Below are 13,232 nucleotides of genomic sequence, written 5' to 3'. Positions count from 1 at the left end.
ATGGTATGAGTATATTTGTCGTATGGAATTAAATAACAGAATGAAGCCAATATTTATTACACACACTCTTACACCGTCTTGCGGTCTAACTGCATCGTAGTTGTTCATAAACTAGCCGAAGCGCAATAACGTACAACCATTTTTTTTTCTTTTAACCCACAATACTTACTCCGTGCGCACGAACTAATCGTAACTGTTTGGAAACTACACGAAGCGCATAAAATGCACCGACTTTGAGAAAGATTGTAGGAAATTAATAAAAATTATCCTAACCTAACCTCGCTTCGGTTCGGTTAGATTAGGTTATTTCCATCTTGTTAAACAGAATTAAAGTTAGGTTTTAAAAAGAGGCAAAATGTTTACAGTTTTTTCCCCTTAAAATGAGTACTTTTCGTATATTTATCACGCTCGGCATTATTTTAGAGAATTGTACATTGAATTTCGTGTCTGAGTTTCGTATTATCAGTTTATTTGCGACACGAGAACACAGGAATTTGCTCGTTTTCGAGGTTAGGTTTTTATACATCATTGGCGAGTGCTGGAACACTCGCTCACATTTTATTTATTTATTTATTTTTCTGTGACGAGTTTAGACGACATATATTTTCACCCGTGCCCTGCCCGGAACCCCTCGTCGCACCGAGAGCCACCGCGCGCCCGACTGCGTCACACCTGGGCGACCACACACGTCCCAGTCAGTCTGTCTCCCGTGCCGCGAGGAGGTCGGGCCTGAGTGGCAGCTGCCAAGCCGTGACGTCATGCCGCCGAGCGGTGCTCGCCGAGTAGTGAGCGCGTGTGCGCGTGGTGAACACGCGCGGGCAGCTACTAGCCATCTGCAAGATTCGCGTTACTTTGTGACACATCACAACACCCTGACTTGTTGGTGGAGTACAGCCCGGAGCCAGAAAACACCGCGAATTGTGCGAGTCTGTAGTCGTCGATGATTCTGCGCGCTGATGGAGAACTTCCCGCGAGGCTGAAGAACGGTTTATTTCTGTCCTCAGACGATGCGCAATGAGCAGTAGTTCTTCTCCCGCGGCGGGGACTGACGACTCAGGAGGGGCTCGAACACGAGACCTTCCCCTTTTCACTTACCGCGGGCTCATCTCCGGCAACCTTGGACGAGTTATTTCTGCAAGCTGGCTTTCCCCTTCCTCCAACCCCTTCCAACCCCACTCGCGAGGGGTGGCATTTTTCCTCCTAAGGAGATCCTCAGCTAGATTATAGACGCTGTAAATCTTTCCCTCCTTTATGGGTTGCCATCTCATACCCGCCCTCCCCCGCCCCGGCTCCACCCTGGTATCATCACCCCTCCCCCCCCCCACCTCCACCCTCGGGAAGGAGGGAGGGGGGGTTGGAACTGCTTCGGCGGGACTTACAGGCGCTACCTCGGCGAACAGCCGGCGAGAGCGATTGTTTTCAATTGTCGGGCCAGACTTCGCGGAATCCTTGTGGCCGGAACATTGTTCCCTAAGAGAAGTCTGTGTGAAGTTAAATCATGTTGCGTATGGGCGGCTTTCCTATCAAATGAAACAAGCAACTGTAGCGTGATTCTGAGAAAGCAGGTTGTAAAGTTCCGGTTGTCGTATCAAAACTAACTAAATGTTGGTTGGTTCAGTGCATTGCAGTACAAAATACAGAAGCATGGTTCTATTTACATAAACAGACTTTATAGGTTTCTTATGCACTTTGTGTAGGTACAAATTTTTTTTTAAAATGCCGCTTGGTATAAAAGAAGATATAAAGAATACCTACCTATACCTAACATGGCACTCCTGATTTTTGACGTGTGAACTAACCCGGACAACTGACGTCTGTAGATTATATGTAAACGCCCAAATTTTGCGTCAAAACACAACTTTACAATGAATAATTAGGGGCAGGTAATTTTCCATGCAAAATAATGTATGCAATAATGTATGACCGGACCAGCGGTTTGTTCCTTGTACCTGGCTTCCATCTGCAAGGGAAGCCATTGCCTTATGTGGTCAGTGCATCCGGGACGCGTTTGCTTCCGCACATAATTGTTGTGATTAGTGTGCCGACATTACACATGGACCTGCAATTAGCGCAGCCAATCACGAAACACAGACGATGCTACAGCGTTTTAACACACTGCTGATATAGAAATCTTTTCGCGAAAAAAATGCATGTGAATAATTTTAATAGAACCTAGAGCATCCGTACCGAAACCTGGTGCGTGGTCGACTACGCTACAGATTGTGAAAAATTATCATTCAAAAATTTTAAAGAGCATTTTCAAGCTCTTAGGCCACATTTAGGTGAAATGTTTCAGGATTTCGAAAGAGCCACCTACCTGCTTCTAAGCACACAGTTTAAACCAAATCAGTGATCCTTCCCTTAGCATGATTTCAACTCTAATTTTTCCTGGTATTGCAGCATGCCATTTGTTTTCTTTTAACTGAGTCGTTAGGTAAGTATAAAAACGAAAAAAAAATTGGTGGTTTTAAGCCGTAACTTTCGTTACAGCCAGGCGCAATACAAGAGCGAGGCATTCTCTCTCACCACTTCAACTTAACTGACAAATGTGGAGAAATTTCAAGGCATTGGTACAGATTAGGTATACTTACCAACCACCCAAACGAATTAAAAAAAAAGCTCATCTGGAAAAAAAAATTAAAAAATGAGACGGAATAAGCAATTGTATTATATTTCATACCAAACTCCAATTTATCACACTGTTAATAAGAGGCTGAACTACTACTAGCGCCATTAGTTCGCAGGCCGCCGCGAACTTCACTCAGTGGACGAGACGCGCAAAGGAAAAGGATAGGAAGTTGCCAGAACTGTCTATACGACCGTGGCCTAGTATGAACAATTTAGCTGTTTAATACATATGGTACCAACACTATAACGAGGAAAATAACTTTCTTATCTCTTAGGAAAACTTATTTTAAAATTATACAAATTTATGGGGGGAATAAACATCCAGTCGTTCAAATTCCGTAAAAAGAAGATAATCGTTTGAAACCAGTTAGTATAATATATAATTTAACGACTTATCTATAAAACATTGTGTAGTCAAACGTCTCGCCGCTAGGTTATTTTCCACACCTAGTACAGAGCTGTCCGGTGTTAGTCTGTAGTGTGACGGACCCTGCACATCATCAGTCACGCCTGCCAACCTGCCACCCGCAGAGAGACCGCTTCACACGAGCAGGACCGTGCATCACGGCGGGCGCGACACGCGAGGCGAGGGACGTGTTACACGGTAACAGCGCCGAGGGGCGGGAGCGTGATCAATGAGCAGAGCGCCCTGTCTCCTGCCAGCACTGCAGGAGGTGCTCCAAGGAACACCGCGCATTCTCGCGCTTGCGGTTCAAACAAACTCTTACTCTTACTCCTGCACGTGCTCGTGTTTGGGAGAGTTGGTTCGATTACGCTGACGCTTTCGAGCTCAGGCTAGTTTTAGCTCTCGGTGTGTGGCATTTGGTACAGGTAATGTCGTGAATGCGACGGAAGTCGCATGGAATGGAAATAACCACGCAGCTGCCCTCTGTGGCGGATGCCGAGAACCTATTGTTTAATGAATTTTAATCAGATGGGCAGTATTTTAATATAATTCCTAGTCGGAAATCAGGTCCAAAGGCGGGGTTTAGTAATTTTTTCAATTCTTTTTCGCTTTTATCGGAGCCATTTCTTATATAGTTTAAAATTTCGCTATACAAATAAAATGATTCAATAGTCGACGTAGCTGCTCCGGCAGAGAATTCTAGCTGCGGGTGCGGAGACTACGTGTGGTTCGAGTCCATGAATGTAGTCGAAAATAAAATTTGCGTACATTGATCACAATCGACGTTATTTTAAAGAATTCTACGTTGAATTTCGTGTCCGAGTTTTCGTATTATAAGCGTAATTCGAATATGAGAACACATGAATTTGCTCGTTACCGAAGTTAGGTGTTACACATCTCTGGCGAGTACTGTAAAACGACTACCTCACATCTTCTTCTAGGACAACTCGCGCGTGTCAAAGATGGCGGTAGAAGAGAAGTGATGAGCGGGTGTCGGCATGAAGGTAGTCTCGCAGCCCGTGGAGAAGGTACGCGGGTGTTAGCGCGATGCTAGGTGGTGGTGGGGGGGGGGGCGCCCCCAGGACAGCGGCTGGAAATAGCCGGCGGTGGAAGGCGCGCCAGAACCACCGAGTGCCTGCATCTCGCCTCTGGACAGGTAGCCTCGCTAGGAGTGGGGGTGCGTCCCGCTCGGTCATTGGCTGACACAGTTGGGCGTCCCGCTGCTTCACTTACCTAGGGCTCGCTAGTTTCCACACACCTGCAAAACACACGTCTCATTCTGTCGTACTAGCTTAGGCAGGCTCTACAAACTTGTGCGTAAACCAACTACAAGCTGCCTTCTGGCCGGATCGCATATGGCTGGGTCACGCGGGTTTCCTTATTGGCCTCGTATATTTCAGGGCGTTTCAAGACCCGTGAGTGGGACCATGCACTTTTTGCAGATGAGCTTTGTGTTGGAACTTTGTAGCATTGTCTGTGCTTAGTGGTCGGCTTTATTTCAGGTACACGCCTACTGCCAGCACACCAATCACAGCCATCCAGTGCGGAAGCAAATGAATCCTGAATGGCCCGACCAAATAGGGCAATGGCCTCTCTTGAAGACGGCCGCCAATCGCAAGTGGACAATAGCTAGCGCGGACATACCGCATTGTAGTCCAATGAGCGATAAATTAAAGAAAAATAAATGCTCCTATACCTATGAGCCAATAGAAATATTATTCGAATGTATTATGCTGTCTATTTTCATTTTTAAAACTATTTCCAAATACACCTATCCATCACTTAGCACGACTAACTCGTTCCTAAAAATTCTCGTGTTTTTCGAAATCTCATATTCTGAAGCATTAGTTTCCATCAATAGCAAGGCTAATTTATTTAATGTGTTCCAAAATTGTGTAGGAAAATATACTTTACGTAAGATAAATGCGTTGAATAACACTCAACTATAAATAATCGCACTTTGTATGACAAATACAACACCGCGTAACGGGAGATACGTGGTTATGTACTTTATCGTCAGTCGGCTGGCTGACTAACCCGCCCGGAGACGTGACCTTTAACTCACGTCGGGTACCTTTCCAAACCATCCTTTACTGACACTGAAACCGATATTACTGTCCGGATAATTACATTTTAATTTTCCAAAAATGAAAGTGCTTCTTCGCGTATCACCACCTGGTTCACACCAATCCTGTTAGGCCAATGATTATTATTTTTTCATTGCAACATTCAGTTAACAACCTTTTCCGCGTGAATCATCTGTTCCTTTCTGTTCCGGTATTTAATGTCAAATATATTCCCACTAGTACAACCAACAGCATCAGACCTACGTATATAAACTTTTAGTAAGAGTCCTTATTTCGTACGATTGTGCGCACAGTTAACTTGCTTAAAACTAAAATGCGACCAACATAAGCGTGGCCTTCATGACAATCTGCGCACCGTAATACTTCTAGTTTTGTCTCAAACACTTGAACACGATGCCTTATGAGTAGGGGCAGGCATTTTTCGCGAAAAAATCTGAACGCCTATTAGACTGCAACAATATATACCCGCAACAGCAGTTCATTCCTTGCGATTGGCGGCCGTCTGCGAGATAAGTCGTTGCCTTATTTACCGAGTCACTCAGCACGCGTTTGCTTTCGCACTGAATTACTGTGATTGGTGTTGTAACACTGAACATGCACCTGAAAGAAACTCACTCAATCACGAAACACAGACGATGATACAGTGTTTTAACTTTCAGCTACTCTTAGAATCTTTTCGCGAAATGTGCATGCCCCTACTTATGAGTGATCAAGCACGTAGAGTTACTGGCAGCTGAATGGGCAGACGTTGCTTTTGTTTGAGTGAATTCCCTGCCACTGGCTAGACTGAGTTCACGGCCCAGTTTGTGGCCAGGCGACAACGGTACGGCACGGCGGCATACGCACGGACGTAAAAACCTTTGGTCTTTTACATTCCATAGCCGCAATTTAACTTCCCATAGCTGATGTTTGTACAACAGCCGATAGCGTAGACAGACCTGCGCACGCATATCTTCTCCCCCCCCCCCCCCCTTGTTGGGCTTACTGTATCCCACGGCACATCTGTTGTTTACAGAAGTTGAAACAGACTTCGTCACGTCGTGCTCGACTTTTTTTTTTTTGCCTGCTGAAATTTCGTGCTAACTGAATTTTACATACGTGCTATTCAAGACTGGGACAGTAGAACTCAAATCGCGCTAAAAGAATCCGCGCAATCTGAAGACGTGCTAAGTGAGGGATAGGTGTAACGCAAATTTCGTAGAGTTTCTGGTATTTGATTTCTCATATCATTTGTTTCGTTCAAGGACAACGTCTGTGAATGTTTCAATATATAACCATTCCATTTTATATATGTGTGTATATATATTATATATATAGTTCCAAATTTTGTTGCCAGACATATGCTAGGCACCATTTACTATTTGTACTACGTTAGGCAAGTATTTATAAATAACATTTTTTGTTTGCTCACTGCATCACGGATACTTTCTAGAATGCATGTTAATTAACTTATGCGTCACACTTAAAAAATATGTCTTCATAAATACTGGCAAAATCTTAAAATTTTAATAATGAAACATGTCAGATGTAACGGAGCCTTCAAAACAATAGTTGATGTTACAGTGTTTCTTTCTTTATTGCTTAAGGTAGGATCTGCATTTGAAACACTCTGAAATATTCCGTTACTGTGTTGCTCACTTAACGTGTACTCACAATAAATTTTGCAAATATAATATAATATTTAAGGTGTAACTCCTAGAGGAGGAGTGAATGGCACAGCATTTCAATGATCGCAGTGTGGTTTGGGCCATTTTTGCTGTCAAAAAAACATAAGAAATTAAATTTGAACGCCTAAATCGGTGAGCATAAATATAAACCTACACTAAATTACGTGTGCTTAAATTTTTATGTAATTTTATTCAAAGATAAAAGCAGCACTGTTTTCTCTTGAGCGTATTTTACTTTTTACGTATTCACGTTTAATGTTTGAAAAGCTTAAAAGAGCTTCCGATAGTAATTCAACTTTTCCTAATAAGTAGGCTACTTTGAAAATTGAGCAAACATTTTTACGCTTAGAGGACATTAAAAAATACAACTTTGGATTGTTAGGCTTTAACTAAGCTAACAGTAGCATAACTTCGAGATAAAAAAATTGGTTGTCTGTAAAGTCGGTTTACGGACGATAGTTTAACGTGAAAACGTCATAACAAAGCATTAATGAAATGATTGCATACTTTTATGAATAAAATTGAATAATTTTTATTGAATTATAACTATTTTGTATGGATACAAAGGAGTGAAATTAAATCTACAATTTAATTGATAAATTTACTTTGATTTGCACTCATTAATTCAAATAATGTTTATTACTTTAACGAACAGATTATTTTAACTATAACGTTTATACTTGTTTGCTATTTAACTTCTTCCAATCTGTGTTATTCTGTTAAGGATAGGACGATGATAGGAAAAGTAGGAAACGAATGGGAGTGTTTCAAGTTTAATTTGCCTCGAAAAAGTCAAATCGATGGTTGTTCCAATCGAGTGGAAGAGAGATATATGCGGCGCAAGCGAACAATGAGCGTAACGGGACAACGCGTAACGGGACAATGTGCGTAACTGGACAATGAGTCATCCTTTTTCGTGCGTGCATCCGGCGTTCATCGATTTATTAGACGTTGTCACGTCAAAATGTTTTAACTTCAATCATTTAGAGTTATGTAATTTATGTACCCAGCTGTTCTCCCTCGAGAATAACAACAATTTTATATATATATATAATCATTTATAACTTGATTCCAGCTGGCAACTTGGCTCCAGTGTTAGCTCGTTGTTTCCCTCGTTGTAACATACCAGAGGCGAGCGTCCCTCTATGTTCTCGTACACTGCTAGAAATTACAGTAAATTTACGGAATTTTCAACGAAATATTAACCTTAAATAAACTTAGAGTTTTCGTAATCTCAGATAACTGGATATTCGTAGAATATACGTCGGATCCCGACTTCTGAAATGTATGTTTCGTGGTAAAAAAAAAAAGTTACACACACTTGCGGAAGGAAATAGGTTTGTGCTGTAGCCTGAAAAGTTTTTGAACGTTTTGTTAGAATAATACGATTATTATTGTTGATTCATCTTTAAAGTAAGAGAACTCAACATCCTTTAACTTACTAAGAAATCTGTAAATTTACGAAGATCCCCGGATAATAATCTGTAAACAGCGTTCTTCGTAAATTTAAGGTGAATATTTCTAACAGTGTGGATGGATGTGGCGGGTCGCGCCAAGGCGGTGAACACCAGTCCTCCACGCAGAGTCTCCGCTACTCAATATAGTACTTACTATACGTTTTTAGAGTTTTAGTACGTTCACCCACAGACAGTGGCGTAGCTAGGATTTGTGTATGGGGGGGGGGTTTAAGAAGCATGGTCCCCCCCCTCCCCCCCCCCCCCGAAAAAATTTGGATTTTAAGGTGTAAAATAGTGCTATTTTAGCAGTTTCCGGTACTTAACTTTAAGTATTGTAATGGTAAAAATATTTCTAATTTTTTAATAAAAAATTGTTTGAGTGATGAAATAAGATATTAATTAAAGATATTTTAATCAATCCAAGTGCATTGTCCACGTCCACTCAAAATCATAAATCATGCTCGAAACTCGACAACACGAAAAAAATGAATAAAAAATTATCTCTCAATATAGGCCCAGTCAACACAGGTTTTACAAAACAGAACATTTTGCTGAAGTCTAAAAGGTGATGGAGGAGAATAAATGCAGGTAATAGTTCCAGAAAGTTTTTTCTTCTGTTAAACACAAAACTATGCACATTTAAATCAATATAGACTATATAAGTTGATTGTACATGCAAGTTGCAAATAATAAAACTAGGAACCTTAACATTTTCTATACTACGTGTACTTTGTTACACTTTTTTTTATCCTACTATAGTAATAGTATGTATTGTTTTTCAGTTCAGTTTGAATTTCATACGCCTGTTAGACTGTGCCAAAATGTCTAATATTTTGTCTGGTGACACTTGGATTTCCCTGTGAACATTTAAAAGTGCCAAGCCATTTAGTCTTTCTTCCCTTGTTGTGTTCCGAAGATAGCTTTTTATGCGTCGTAGTGTAGAGAATGACCGCTCACTGGTGCTTGTTGAAATAGGCAATGTAGCTAGTATCTTCAAGAGACGGTTAGTTATCGGGAAAACGTCTTTATTACATTCGAAATAGTAGTCAGTTGCATTTTTAAGCTTTTTTTAAAGCTGCGCAATGTGACCGCACTATTGTGGATGAACTACTCTGCATGTCCTCTTCATAAAATGTGGTCAGCTTTTTCATGATGCTCAGCTGTTTTTCTGTTAGAGAAGTTGATTTTCCGTCTGGTAATAAACATTCAAAGCTGCTCAGTATTTCTTTATATGTTAAGAACCGTTGGTTCAATTCATTACAAAAGAAGTCTAAAAAGGGGATAAATCCATTAATTCTAAAGTATTCTTCCGCCAATTTCACTTCGACATTGCATCTGTGTATTTGGCGACCAGTTATGCGAGGCATGGACATTTCTACCCCAAATTTATCTGCCATTCCGGATACTGAATTGTATATATTTTTTAATTCAGTTTCAGCCTTTCCTCGCAAAGACTGTAATTCTGTAATTCTTCATCCACAATAGGTACCAGTTGACTGCAGCAGCCAGGTCTGTGTCCTTTGTTTGAAGAAAACGGCACAAGGGAAGACTGGTTGAAAAAACTATTGCAAGAACTTGCAAACAAATAAAAAATGTTGGTTGCTCAATAGCACAGCGAAGCTGTAATGGCATTGAAGATGTGTCAGCATCAGTCCAGTTTGTGATTTCTCCAAGAGTATTATGAATAGCAGTCAATATTTCCGCTAGTAAAATTATAGCATCATGCCTCTCAACCCATCGGGTTGGACACATCTGCTTTAGTCTTGTAGCTTTGGACTGGGGGCAGAGTTTGTATATGGACTGCTGTAGCACACAACTACGCTTGGCAGTGTTAAAGAAAGTACATGTGTTGGTAGCTGTACCAAGGAAATTCCTTATAGGAGTAACTGTGCATGATGCACTTACAGCCAAATATAGACTGTGAGCAGCACAGTGAACGTATAAAGCACACGGGTACTTCTCAAGTACACATGCCTGTACTCCATTAAATTTTCCAATCATTTACAGAAGCCCCGTCATATCCTTGGCCTCTCAGATGCTGTACTTTCACTCCAATTTTTTCCAGAGAACTAAGTAAAACATTAGCCAGGTTTTTCCAGTAACATCACTTACTTCCACAAACTGAATAAAATCTTCCCTTATTTTGTTTTCTAAATCATAAATATACCTCACTCCTGTGCTCAACTGTTCAGTCGTGGATATATCTGTAGTTTCATCAGCTAAAACTGTAAAGCACTCAGCTGAATTAACCATGCTTACTAATTTCTCCAAAACAAAATCATTACAAGCACTTACAACTTCGTTCTGAAATGCTGTGGACAAGTACACGGCATTTTTTGGCCCTTTCTCGAGGTGAGTTTTGATATATGTGTCCCTGCCTTCTATTCGGAAACGCAGGAAGCGCGAAAATTTCAATCATTGTCCACATTATCCTCTGAAAGTGTCAGTGGACCACAATCCCTATGCTCCCGTAATACTATTCCCTGCCGTCCACAAAATAGTACAGTACTTATGATAGGCAACACAGCTTTTCTGATTTATGTAATTAATTACTTTCTGGTTTTTCTTCGTGATTTATAACCATATGAAAGTGTAAATATAATACTAAATAAAGAATAGTGTAATGTTTAATTTTTTAAAGACCAATAAATAATTACATAGTAAATCAATAAACGATTCAAGTGTAAGAATATAGTTCTGATATTTGTTATCTTCAAGACTGCAAATGTAGTTTACAACTCCTAAGCATAATTTGTCAATTTTTTTCTTTAAACACTTGTTAGTTCGCCTGGCTTTATATTTTGAGTTCATTTATAAGGGCGTATCAAAATCGTAAAATGTCTAAATGATGTAAAACAGAAGATAAACATCTAGTACTTTTTCTTCAGATGTAGTACTTTCTTCCTGCCAAAGTTGGCAGGGGACATGTTTGCGTGGTGGCGACCCTGCCTCGCTCTCCACCAACCCGCGTCACGCACTCGCGCGGAAACCCGCTCAGTCGCTCGCGACAAGCCTTGGCCGACTCTGCAAATAGACGCGAAGTGTAAATATTTTTGAAGCCCGCGGCCGCAGATAAAAACCACGTCGATTACGAGTCGTTGTGGGTTTGTAAAAAAAAAAAAGTAATGGCGTCTGACTACTATTTGGCTTGTATTGGCAGGTCCCGTGCGTCTCCAATGGCCCAATGAACGGGTCGTGTCCCGAATCGCACGCAGATGGCTCGTGGCGCAGCCAAACAGGACCAGTGGCGTCTCGCAATGACCCGCACGCGACCAGAAGTACAGAGCAAACCCCGGTCTGAGGTCCCACTGGCCCTGCCCTTCCACATACAGTGTGCTGAGCCTCAGAAGACTACGCGTTTTAAAAACTGCTCAACATATCCGAGTAAATTCTATTTTCGAAATGCACTTAAGAAGACGCTGAGGGAAGATGAGTAACTCTGTTTTCGTATTTCTTTTTTAAATGGTATTTTTTGAAGAATGAAAATGTCTAAAATCGGTGTTTTAGAAAGCATTTTAGGCGCAAAACACCCTGTAAAGATTCTTGAAAGCACTCTAGAGCAATGTATTACAACTTTATCGTCATTTATCCACCATCTAACGTTATGGTTGTTACCAATCCAATCCTATAGTTACATTTTAAAAAAAGGAATATTGTAAACACACCTCAAATGCAATAAAAAAAATTGAAATTATACAATTTACTTATTTTTTATATTAGGCTAATTAAATAGCTTAAAAAATTGTTGTATGTCGCCTCTAAAGCAGAAAGAATTTCTTTCAAATGCTGTTTGGTATACTTTTTGTTTTAAATTATAATAATTTTTAAAATGTTTTTAGGCTCTTATACCTATCTCATTATAAAAAGTAAAACATGTTGCATTGCCAAATCATTTGCTTATGTCAATATTAGGTTTTTTTTTAAATGTTCACACCGTCACCGTCAAGCGTCCAAAGCATTCGGAAGTACTGTTTATGTCTGTACAGAATTAAAGTTTTAAGACATTAACTTCAGACATCCACACAGAGAATCAGAGACAATTTATCTGCATAATAGTCATTTTGGGGTTTTTGAACTGATGAAAGTAATCAGTTACTTAAGGTTTGAGTGCCATATAATTTTTCATGCCACACCTAGAACTGTTATAATGACTATGCAGTTTTTCTGGTACTGAAGTTTGTTTGTTAATATACCGTAGAATTTCCAGGCAAGTAGCTCACAACATTAGGACACGTGGAAGTAGCTGGCATTAAATATAATAGAAACAGCGTTTTTTTATAATGTAATGTTTTATAAAGTATACTTTTGATATAAACGAAGATATAAACTGTCACAGATTTATTCAAAATGTACAATGCAGGAAATAACGTTTAAAAATAAAATATTAAAGAACTATTCCGTACCTATAATACAAACCCATTGACATGCAAAATAATATTGTATACATTTTCTAAATCAACAAATACTTAGCTGCATCTCACGCATGTCTATCACAGTAAATCTGTTTCGAACACATATGGCATTTATTAGTTTTGCTTGGTTGATAAACTAGGACTGAGGACAGTTTGTTGCATTACCCGCCCGGACTGTCGACGGGGCTATGCGAGGACATGCGCGGTAGCGCTATTGCGTTTCAAACCTATAACAAAACTGTTCATTCAGACGTAAACCTAAATAACCCATATTTATTTTCAGAAAAAGTCACTATGTGGTGTTCTTCCAGAATGCGTGCTATTCAGTACACGTCACTATACACGTGTTGGTAGTTCTGTTGGTGAATACGTCATTCCACGTCGGGCTTGGGACCTCAGATTGACCGCGCAGTTTCGCCACTGCGATAGTGCTTGTAGAGTCGCGTGTGGAAGGAGAGGGTCGCGAGACAGCCTCTCTGCGCTGCAGCATTCGAACTGGACCACAGTACGCCCGATGGCGCGCAGAGCCATTCACTAGCCGCTGAGATTCATTAAAGTGGCCGCCTAGCTGTTTA

Source organism: Bacillus rossius, chromosome 1, assembly GCF_032445375.1.
Source record: "Bacillus rossius redtenbacheri isolate Brsri chromosome 1, Brsri_v3, whole genome shotgun sequence".
NCBI lineage: Eukaryota > Metazoa > Arthropoda > Insecta > Phasmatodea > Bacillidae > Bacillus > Bacillus rossius.
Note: the sequence above shows the minus strand (reverse complement) of the source record.